The sequence below is a fragment of the Ailuropoda melanoleuca genome, chromosome 6, assembly GCF_002007445.2.
Source record: "Ailuropoda melanoleuca isolate Jingjing chromosome 6, ASM200744v2, whole genome shotgun sequence".
NCBI lineage: Eukaryota > Metazoa > Chordata > Mammalia > Carnivora > Ursidae > Ailuropoda > Ailuropoda melanoleuca.
The window spans coordinates 123,155,641-123,168,049 of NC_048223.1; positions in this window are offsets into that span (position 1 = coordinate 123,155,641).

The following is a 12,409-nucleotide window of genomic DNA, read 5'->3' on the forward strand; positions in this document are numbered from 1 at the left end:
ATAGATTGCAACAGAGGTTACTGAGAAAAATTGTTTGCATTTATTAATCAAAAGGAGTCAAAGGCACACAAGATATCATCAAGGCTCCCTTGTGCTGGGGGGAGGCTGACAACTAACATTCCTGATGAAGTGTTTGCAGAGTGTTTGCAAGCTGTTCAGAGCCTTTTTTCTTTGCAGGTGCAAACCTTTCCATCGGAAACATCAAAGAAACAATTGAAAATTAAACATAGTAAACATCTCGAAACAGGTTTCAATCTTCCATTTTTTAAGACAATGGGAGAGGTATAATTAATTTCAAAGCAATATTTGTGTTCTTTCGATATTCATTTGTGCACATTAGCATTTCATTAGTTGCCTATGAAGCCCTGTTGCTCCTCTCTCCTCTTTTGCCCCTTTTGTTTTTTAAAAATAAGGAAGTTGAACTACTCCCGAGATGTCTTTTGCTCCCAAGCATCCATGCATAGATAATTATCTTGCTCAGCTGTTTGATCAGTAGAATAAGTCAGAACTGCTTGGGTAAAGTCGGCAGGAGGAAAATAGATTAAGGGAAAAAGAATTCCTTTCTGGTAGTGGTGAGAACTTCAGAAGCAAACACAGCCTCCCTGAATTTTGCTACTGAATAATGTATTTTAATATACTCATCATAGGTACCTTTTAATATGTTGGTTTTCTTTAATTGCTCTCCCCGCCTCCACTCCATTTGGTTTCAAACTCATCTGCATGCAAGATAAATGAAATGAAAATACAGCCAGCACATATTATTTTGTTTGAGCTAAATGTTGGAAGTGTGTTTTTTTATATTTTGTTTTTAACCAGTATCTGGCTTTTGGACATTATACTCAACCAGTGATATTTCCTGCATCATCTGAGTTACATACTAATAACCTTTTCCCTTAAGGTCTATTAATTTTATACATCCTGGACAGGAGATCGACTGTCTCAAACAGTATGCAAGGTCACTCACGTTAATAAAAATATAACCCTTTATTGTGCTCCATAAAATGGCACAATGTAACATGAGTTCTGTATTGGTACTTTTTAGTAAATAATAATGCTGAAGATTTTGATTGAAAATATTTATTGAATTACTCACTTTGTCCATTATTCAAGTATAATATGTATAATTATTTTATTTGTGTTTAAAATCCTTAATTTATGTGGCTCCAGCTGGTGGGGAATGGAATATTTGCTAGAGAAAATTCACTAGGGACTCCTCCCTCCAAATGGGCCTTAATCTGGGGGGTTGCCTTCAGCCCCCACATCGTGGGACAGCTGTATTTGATGCTTGTTCTGTACACATCAGGTGCAACAGGACAGGTGTGGCCTGCCACTTCCACAAGTATTTATGAAATGTTCTCATGAATACCACTCCCCTCTTTCTGCTGTAGCACCCCCTTCCAAAAGTAAGTCTGGATGAGCAATAATTTATTTTAAAATCGCCACTGACCTTACAGAGTGTTTTCCAAAAGCTGTAACTGGAAATCCATAAATATTTTGAGTGACTTGAAAGCAACAATACAGGACTGCTCCTGTGTCCCCCTAGCTCAGCACTGAAATGGCAGGAGGAACTGAGACGGCAAAATACCAAGTGTCACCCAACTGAGAACCGTCCAGACAGCCCATAGATGGCCTGGACCAATAGTTGCAGCTGGAGACACACGGCCATGCGTATGTGGTTCCTTGGCTTCCTCTCTCAGATGTGGGGATGTGCTACCGTCTCTCCGATCACTGGATCTCAGTTACAGATGCCCTAACGACCACCAGCGGAGTTAGTGAGCAGCCCAGCCGACTTGCAGCTTAACTTCATACCCCAAGGGAAAGAGAAGAAAGGCTCAGCTAGCGACTAATCCACCTCTCCTTGCTTTAAATCTGGTTCGTTTCTTTTGGTTGAGAAAGCAGCCAAATCTGAAGGAGAATAAGCCACGGTGTTTTGGTCGTTAAGCTAGTATAAGAAGTTTCAGGCTTCTCCACCTCACTGAGACAGGCAATGACTTTGAGCCTTTTTCTTTTTGAAAACTAGCAACAGGGTTTGCATTTTCCCAAGAATGGTAGGAAAATGCTCTCTAATTCCTTGTTGCTTCTGCTCTCCCTGGTGTGATCTTTTAACGAGAGCCCCCATGTTGTTCAAACAGCACAAGGAAAGCAGAGAAAATCAGCCACGGAACCGAAAAGTCATTTTTTAAAAAAGCTTACTATATCACTTTATTATAACGTCTGACCACGAGCAAGGCTAACTTCTCAGATAAGGGAAAGCCAGGGTCCTAGAAAATCGCAGGAAGACCTAGAAGAAAAATCTTCAAAAGAGTAATTTTTCATGCCTGGAGAGCTCCCTTCAGGTGTGTGCCTCCCGCGTGTCACCTGCCTGACTGCTCAGGTCCTCCTCGTGCTAACTCCGCGGGCTCCTCGGACTTGGGGCTGCTTACATCTTTACCCGATGTCATGTTGAAACATTTGACGAGGTCACTTGGAAGAGCACTGGTTTTTGTGCCAGCCTCTCTCAAGCAAGCAGCTGTTAAAAAACATGCATAAGTTCCCCAGTAATTGGCCTGTTCCGGATGTCCTGGAGGCTGCATGTGGATGCTGGAGACAGTAAGCAGGGAGCGCGGCTTTCTCATCAGGGGGGAGCGGCTGGGAGGGCGTCTACATCCCGCGAGGCTCCCCAGACAATAGGGTGCACAGCCTCCCCGTGCCCCGTGATGAAGGTTAAGTCGCGGGTGGCTCCGTTTATGTGCTAGGTCAATCATTTCAATGACTTCTTTTCAGACTTCCTTCAGAGAGGAGAGAAGTGGTTCTGCTCAGATGTAGAGTTAAAGTGTCTTCGGTGAAAAATCCTGTGTTTTTCTTTTGAGAGTCTAAGGCTCCATTCGGACCAAAACATACAAATTCCATTTTCCATGGAGCATGGTGATTTGAACCGTGAAGAAAAGTCAAAGCTTCCAAAAGTGTCATATGCCTACTGAGACTTGAGAATGATTACATTCTGGAGAGATTAAAAATTCTATTCAAGTCAACTAAAAAAACACAGGATTACTCCCTTTTCATGGTTCTAAGATGATTTGCCATGTGACCAAAGGGGAAAATGTTCATCCATTCATTCTGTAGCAAATAGTTACTGAGTACCTACTGTGTGACAAGTCCCATGCTAATTTCTAGACGTAAAGATGAAAATACATGGTCCATCTTTTCTTCTTTTTTTAAAGATTTTATTTATTTACTTGAGATAGGGAGAGGGAAGGAGATTCTCCCTCTCCCTCTATCCCTCCCCCTACTTGTGTGTGCACGCGCCCCCTCTCTCTCTCATTCACTCGCTCTCCTCTAGCTCACATAAATAAATAAAATCTTTAAAAAAAAAAAAAGAATGTGAAGCTCGGCCCTGCGGATGGGCAGACTAAGATGTTCCCAGTGAAACACAAGCCATGTTTCTAACATTGTGACAATATTGCATTAATGATTTTTCTATCCATGGCCATATTTGAGTCCAGAAAAGACTTCTGTGTGATGATTCTAAGGGGGTGCTGCTCTCTTGCTAATGACAGGCCACCCCACTTTAGTCCTCCCACCTCTAAACAAGGATTAATAAGATACCAGTTGCTGAACTGCCCCCCATCTTGACCGTATCCAACTGGAGTTGGCTCCCTTTTCCCCAATCCCTCCTTCGACCATCCAGCGTGAACTCACCTCCTCCTGTTGAGATCATCCCAAAGTTCCTTGGGGACACATCCTCCCTTGCTGCATCAAGCTAAGTACACCTAGACCTAATGTTGCTGACTACAGATGTATCCTTGGTGATCTAGGGCTGCTGGCTCCCACACACTGGGTAGATGAATGCTGAGGAGCAGGACAGCGTGCGGGGTTTGGGGGGTAGCCAGTCTCGGTCCAATTCTATTACTTACTAGCTGGAGAGCTTTTGGAGAGTTATTTGATCTCTTTAAATTTCAACCTCCTCATCCATAAAATGGGGATAATAGTACCTTCCACCTGGGGTTGCTAATGAGGAAAAAATGCTATAACACATTTACAGAGTTCTGCACAAGGTTCGCAGCAAGGATGCTATGCTTGAGAAGTGGGACATCATGCTGGAAGCTCCTTCATACCTACTGTGGCTCTGAAATAAGGCTGTACACAACAAACAAAATTGGGGATTTTTCCAAGGGTTGATTTAGAGACTGTATGAATGGAATTTTCTGGGAGTCTAGGCAGCTTTCACCCCAAAAGACTTACTCTTTAAGACTGCTACAAAAAAGAAAGGTGCATAACAGACAGAATGAGGGGTGTTCTTGTCAAGCATGGGACACAAACAGCTAAACCTTAAAGCCATGTCTTTTTTTTTTTAATGGTTGAATTCCTGAGTGATCAATTACTACTGCCTACAAAAACCCTTCCAGATGGTACTATGTGCCTTCAAGTAAGTGGCTGTACTAATAAAAAGTTACATCCACTTTAATGCACGTGGCATGGAACAATTTATGAGAGCTCAGCTGGAGCTGACACAGGCTCAAATTCTCCGCCCCCTGCTCCCCCACACTCAAAGCCAGAGTCTGTGCCACTTGGGAGACTCAAGATCGTTGGGTTCTACAGAATGAACTGTATTGGGCTCCCTGGATTTGGCATGTTTCTCAGCCCATAAAAAGCTGGTATGTTCAGAAGGAGCCTGTCTCCTGTTGTTCGACATGTGATAGACTGACTGCTTCTTAGAAGAAAGTCTGTTATGGCCTAAATGTGTCCCACCCAAATTTATATAATGAAACCTGACCCTCAGTGTGATGGTGGTAGGAAGTGGGGCTTTGGGGGAGGTGATGAGGTCACCTAATCACTAATGGGAATAGTGCCCCCTCATAAGAGGGACTCCTGAGAGCCCCCTTGTCCCTTCTGCCACAGGAGGACACAGCAAAATGTCATTGATGATCCTGGGAATAAATTCTCACTAGTGAATCTGTGGGTGCCTTGATCTTGCTTGGACTTTCCAGTCTCATCAACTGTGAAAAATAAATACCTATTGTTTATAAGCCCCCCAGTCTGCGGTACTGTGTTACAGCACAGTCTCTTCCAGAATCGAGAGCCAACAGAGGTGGTTTTATTTGTTTTTATTTATTTATTTTTATTTTTTTAAAGATTTATTTATTCCAGAGAGAGAGAGCCAGCGTGAGTGGGAGGAGGGGCAGAGGGAGAGAGAATCTCAAGCAGACTCCCTGCTGACTGTGGAGCCCAATGTGGGGCTCAATCCCACAACCCCAAGATCAAAACCTGAGCCAAAACCAAGAGTCAGACGCTCAACTGGCTGAGCCACCCAGGCGCCCCCCGAGGTTGTTTTAAAAACAAGCTGGCATCCCATCCCTGTTTTATCCCGTATTAAGTCTTAATTAAAATGCCCAGTGACATTATCCACTGAAACTCATCCATAAGGGTATCGCCTCCTTCAGTGGCAACCAACCTCTTCCAGACATTTTGCTGCACATTACCATGATGGGGAGGACGTGTTTGAGCTACTAAATATTGGAGTCCCAACGATCAAATATCATTTCAACCGAGCTCTAATGCATATGACACAGCTTTTCTGAAGTGAAGTCCTGGGCTCAAAAAGACAAGGTATAAACATCAGCGATGGAGCTAGAGAGAGAAAATGCTAGAAGATTCCTGTTGGCTAAATTCCATGGAGACTGTTTTGCAAAAGGTGCTATTGCTTCCAGATTTCCATTTATTCCTTCAGGATATATTTTTGGAATGAAATTTATGATTGCTTTTATCATGAAATAAGTCACTCATTATTAAAATTTTAAATATACAGTAAAATAGAAAACAAAGGGAAAACAGTCACATAATTCCAGTTTTGAGGGTTTCCCCCACTTCTTTTCTCATTTTTCCTCCACAATTTATATTTTATTGTGTGTGCAGGTTTTGCATTTTCAATTTACATCACAGGATATGATTTTATTCTCATTACTCTGTATTTTTCATAAATATCATTTTTTTTTTTACATTTCCAATCACACCTTTAAGTGGTTGCTCCATAGTTTATATGACCATTCCCCTGTTGCTTTAGGCTTAGGTGGTTGACCTTTTTTTTTCCTATTAAACTTACACAGCAACTTGCTTGTGCATCGAGGAGTTTTATACATATATTTTAAGTTATTTGCGTGATTCAAGTATGAGGTATAGGGTTACCGGGTTTAAAAGGGGGTGAGATTTCAGGGCTCTCGAGACTTACGGTGCATTCGCAGGAGGTGTAGCTCATGAATCCCGAACCATAGGTAGTCGAGGCAGCCAGAAGCACTTTGTCACATCGACCACCTGATGGGGTCCACCGTTTGCTGGGTCCCTCCACAGATAGTCCTGTGCTCAACGCTGTGGGAGGAAGAGAATTGATGGCACACTTCTTGACCTCCGGCAGCACGTCCTCTACCAGCGGGGGTCGCTGGTGGAGCCTCTGTGCCTCATCCGCCTTCCTCCGCCCACTCTTTCCTCTGGGGCTGGTTCTCTCATGCTGCTGCCTGCCCAGCCCCACCACTTCCTGATCCGTTCTCTGTCCTTCTTTGACTGCTCTGTGGCCCAAGGGTCTGACCTCTGGGAACTGCGCTGCCTGGGGTCCCTGCCCTCTGATTTGGGGTTGGGTCCATGGACAGCATGGACAGATTAGAGAGTAGCAGAGGGAGGAGAGGTCACACCCGCCCCCCTCAGCCCCATCACAGTTCTGGGGGCTTCTGTCCTTGCCACTGCTGTTGGAGGTCCCGCTTCCAAGCTCTTGCTGGCCAAGGAAGCAGCCTTCCCCCCACCTTCGCCCCGTCAGCTCCAGGGGTGGGAATGGTTTTCTACAGCGGTTAGTCCATGGGTGCTTCACCATGAACCATCTCTGCAAAAGAGGACCTTCGCGAAGCTCTCCTCTTGGTGAATCCTCTGATTTTTTTCTTCTGTTTCCTTGGGGTGGATACGCCTCCTCACCCAGCTCAGAGTCATGGGACATTCCAATGACCCACCTGCCCGGCCAGTCACAGATCCCGGTGACACCAAGCTCTCTGCTCACCCTAGGCCAGCAGCCAAGCTGCTGAAATGGAGTGAGTTCTACCCTCAATATCAGCACATTAACACTGCATGATGATCCTTCTCAACATCCTCGGCACGGCTCCTTTCCTCATCTCAAAATAACCATTCCGTACCTTTCCTCTTCCCGCAAGCCCCTCAGCATCCCTCCCCATTCACCATCAGCATTCGCTGGTCACTATCTACCTACTGTGTGTCTCTGGCTTCAGCCACCAACACTCTCCCTCCTGTTGACCATATGCTGGCTCCACCGATGTTCCCTCTGTGCCCTAAATGTACAAAGCTCTTGACTGGCTCCTGCCCTGAGAAGAGAGACGCCCTCCTGCGTCCATCAGCCCAAGCTCCCACCTCCTTGCCCTGGTCCCCACACTCTGAGCCTCCCCTCTTACACCATGAAAGCAGCATCCTTGCTTCTGTGCAAAGCAATGCCCCACCTTGTTTCCTGCCTTCCAGCCCCTGGTGCCTAGTCACACAGTCCCCTGACTTCTGCAGCACCAGTCTCTCTCTGCACAGGCTCATCTCCATGAGCATGGAAGTGGCTCGAACACCTGCCATGGTAAACGCCGCCACCCAAACCCCAACCCCCGGCTCTGCAGAGCCCCTGCTCTGCTCCCGTCACATTCAAGCTCCTTGGACGTATCGGTGTGTGTCTTCACTTCCTCCCATCCCATCCTCTTCCCAGCCATCTCCCCACCTGGGCTCTTGCCCCAGCATCCCCCTAAACTGCTCTCCTTAGAGTCATCAACAACCCTCCAAGCTGCCCCACACTATGGTCTTCCTCTGTCCTCACTTCCTTTAACCTGTTAGCAGTGTCCAAGTTAACCACTCCCTCCTTGAAAGTGTCTTTCTTCTGCTCTTGGCTTCCAGTTTGCCTCACTCACTGATAGTTTTCTTCCCAGTTTCCACCGCCGGTCCCTCCTCCTCCTCTGGTCCCTCCTCCTCCACTGGAGTCTAAATGTGTGTGGAGGCTGGTCTCAGCAAGCTGTGACTTTACCTTTATCTGTGTCCCCCTCTTACTAGTTTCATCCAGTCCCATGGCTTTCAATGCTACTGGGGGGCTGATTAGACACCGGGTTTCTGGGTCCAGTTCCCGCCTTTCCCTTGGCTCAAGCATCAAGCTCCTTACCCAGCATCTCCAGGCACCTCAAACTTCATGCCGCCAAACAAAACTTGATTTTGCACCTGCCCTTCCTCAACCCACACAACCAATCACATGCTGGTGAGGAGACATGTGAGCTCTTCTCCAGCCTTTCTCACTGCAGAGAATTGCTCCACCATCCACCACTCGCTCAGATTGAAGCCCCTTCACTCATTCTTGATTCCTCTTTTGTCTACCGCTCCCACACAGACAGGTCCGCCTCCAAACTACTTCCTCAATCCATGCACATCGCTCCATCTCCCTGCTCTCACCTCACCCGAGATATCTTTATTTCCCACTTACATTGAGACAATTAGCCTCCTAGCCAGTCCCCCACCCCAACATATACCCACTATGACTGAGGCTCAGGGCATCTTTGAAAAACTTTCCTGTGTCATTGCCATGTGTTAAACTCTACACCAAACTAAGTCCCTGTGCTCTGGGAATAAAATTCATACCTGTAGTCTGATCTGCAAGACCCAACCTGTGCTGCCAACAACTGCCCCCACTCCTGTAACCAGCTACCCCAAATCTCCCCCTTGCTGCCTATATTCTAGCACCATACCCGTCTTTCTTCTCTTCCTCAAGCATTAAGCTTCTTGCTATCTCGGGGTGCCTGCACCTGTATATCCCTCTGCTGGGAATGTGCAGCCCCCAGAGCATCTCAGGGCTGGCTCCTTCCTGCTTTTCAGGTGACAGATCAGAGGTCACCTGTTCCCTGAGGTCCTCCCTGACCAACTCACCTGCTCCTGCCTCTGTTCTCCCTCCTGGTGCATTTTCTGTATGGCACTTATCATCTGACCTGACTTCATTAATTTTGTTTGTTGCCTCACCTGCCCTCTCCTGCCCCACAAAACCATATGCTCCAGAGAGTGGAAATCTGTTTTGTTTATTCACAACTAGGTTTCCCACCCAGAACAGAGCGTGGCAGATAGTATGTGCGCAAAACTATGTGTTCAATAACACATGAATTCAGCAGCAATGTAAGTAACAGTAACCATAACTGAAATAACTAGAGCACGTAGAAGGTAAAACCCATGCTCTGTGTCCTGGACAAGAACTTAGATATCTTTCAGCTCTGAGCCAGTTGTCTTATACAAGGCTCTCAGTGAGTCTGGGAAGTACAGTTTGTTATCCCTATACTACAGATGAGGAAACTGAGGCTCACAGAGCTACAGTGACTTGCTCAGGGCCATCCAGGGAATAGGAGGGGCAGCACTGGCCTGGGCAATACTGCTGGGCTGTGGCCCATGTCCAGTTCTGACCTGGGATGCCTGTGACCTCACAACTATTAGATGACTATTGCCTCATGATAATTAATTTTATGGGACAAGTTGGCTGGGCCACGGTGCCCAGATATTTGGTCAAACATTATTCTGGGTGTTTTGGTGAATGTGTTTTTCAGATGAGATTGGTATGTAAAATCAGAAGACTTTGAATAAAGCAGATTGTTCTCCATCATGTAGTGGGCCTCATCCCATCAGCTAAAGGCCTTAATAGAACAAAGACTAACCTGCCCCGACCAAGAAGGGATTCTCCCAGTAGACTGCCTTTGGACTCGATCTCTAAGTCCTCCCTGAGTCTCCAGCTTGCTGGCCTACCCCATCTGAATGGAAATAGGATTCGAACTACTGGTTTCTAGGACTTCAAAGTCTGCATTCTTTCCACTGGGCCACAGTGCTTCCTAGACAAAAAGGAAGAAAAGGGCACATGAGCAAGAGAGATATAAACAAGTGTAGAGGTTCAAACAAAGATGAATCTGTCTTGCAGTGGTGGAAGTGATCGGGGACCAGGCTCCATCCTTCTGTGGGCCCAATATGCTGGTCAAGTTCCTCATGAGACTTTCTGGGCCCACTGAGAGCTGATGGTGTTGATTTCTGGCAGGGTTGCAAGTGGGTAAAAAAATCTTGCTAAAACCTGAACGTTTTAAAACTGAATTACGAGTTGATGACATCTGACATCCTAATGTCCTGTGATTTCCCAGCACAACCTGTGAAGTCTCCATCTGAGGACACTACCATTCAGATAAAACCTGATCCTGAGTCAGGCAACAAGAGGCTTTGAAGAGGTTGTTGTCACTCGGATTCCCACATGGTGTCTGTGAAGATATGGCCCAGAGGCACTTTGTTGAGAAGTTTGGAGTACTTAATCCAAATAGTAACTCAAGCCCTTAATGTGCTATTATGTCCAAAAATGCTTCTAAATTGCCATGTTTTTAATAGAAAGATGAAAACAGAGATATTTTATTAAATATTTATCTCATTAATAAACACGAGATAATCACTGCTTTTTATTTTGAATTAACTTTCCCATTTGGGTTCAATGCACATTTCATAGACATATTCTTTTCTCTTGATGTGAGGGAACTTAATTACAAAAGCACAATTGGACTTCTACTCTGTATGAAAATGAAGCAAACGAAATTGCTTTTTCCCCCACAAAGGTTGTTGCTACGAAGAAACACAATTGAATATGACAGTTCTCTGCTACCCAGGAATTGTTTTTGGATGAAGTTTGGGGATTATGTGCAATTATACAACAGTAAATTTTCCATGACCATTCATGTTCAAGGACTTATTTTAAAAATAAAATGAAAGCCTAAGTACAGAATAAAAAGAACCATGATAACAAGTGTTCTTTATACCTCTGTTACAGTGGTAAACAGATAAGTGTTATATTTGTGTATCAGAAATCGGTATGGCAAAAAATGTGCAGCAGGGAGCAGTCTGTCAGAAAACCAGATCAGCAAGGCATAGTGCCTTTTTATTCCTCTTTCTCCATGCTCCAAATATCTGTTCTTCCTCCTTGCTGCGTAGTTCCTTCTTCCTCCTTCTCTGGCAAGATAAGACAAAGTGAAAGGTGAGTGAGCATGGCATCTGGCAACTTGGCACTGTGTGGCGCCTGTGGATGGATGGATGTGGCTGGCTCCTGGCTTGCTCCCCCAGTTCCCTGAAGATAAGTCTGCAGTTGGCTTCCCCCAGCAAGAACTGTGGCCCAGGAACACTGCCTAAAGTCTTGAGGGTTGTGCACAACACAATGGCGGCTGGTGGGTGGAGGTGAGGTGGACAAAACTCACATGGACAGCAGTGAGATCAGAACCTTTGGGGTTGTCCGTTGTGGTGGTATATCGTATCCCCCAAACCAACCCCTTCAGAGGCAGGGCTTTATCCAACCCTTCTGGCTGGCCTTTGGGACCTGGCCTTGTGGCTCCTTCTCTCCAATGACCCCAAATGTACTAGGGGTCCTTTATAGCACCCAGCACTCGAGCTCTTTGCACCCAGGTTGAACTCTGTTTCCGCAGCTCCTGAGCCAAGGTGCTCTTACCTCCACTGCTTTGGTTGGCTCAGGGATCTCTGACGAGTCTTCTGACTCAGTTTCCCTACTTAGTGATAGTGGGCTATCCTCCTCCACAGCCCAGTTCCTCATTCTGGGGTGGAACCCCAGCCCATTGTCTCAACTAGCCCTTGCTAAACTCTTTCCATGGGGGCTGAATCCTGGCCTAATCCTACCCTGGAGCTCATTGTCAGATCATCTGGAACAATGACTACTCTGCTTGCTGGACTTCTGATTTATCTCTGGATCCCATCATCCTGGCGAGATACCCAAAGATTCCAAAATCCGGGATGAGCAGGAATGGTTGCCCTCTCAGACACACTCTTTGGGGTTGCCTGGCTATTCTCTTTATATGTCCCCCCAAGCTCCTTCCCCCCAGTGGTGATTGGGCTCCTTTTTTTTTAAATGTTTTTTTTTATTATATTATGTTAGTCACCATACAGTACATCCCTGGTTTTTGATGTAAAGTTTGATGATTCATTAGTTGTGTGTAACACCCAGTGCACCATGCAATACATGCCCTCCTTACTACCCATCACCAGCCTATCCCATTCCCCCACCTCCCTCCCCTCTGAAGCCCTCAGTTTGTTTCTCAGAGTCCATAGTCTCTCATGCTTCATTCCACCTTCTGATTACCCCTTCCTTTATCCCTTTCTTCTCCTACCGNCTTGAAGCCCTCAGTTTGTTTCTCAGAGTCCATAGTCTCTCATGCTTCATTCCACCTTCTGATTACCCCCCTTCCTTTATCCCTTTCTTCTCCTACCAATCTTCCTAGTTCTTATGCTTCATAGATGAGAGAAACCATATGATAATTGTCTTTCTCTGCTTGACTTATTTCACTTAGCATTATCTCCTCCAGTGCCGTCCATGTTGCAGCACATGTTGAGAACTTGTTCTTTTTGA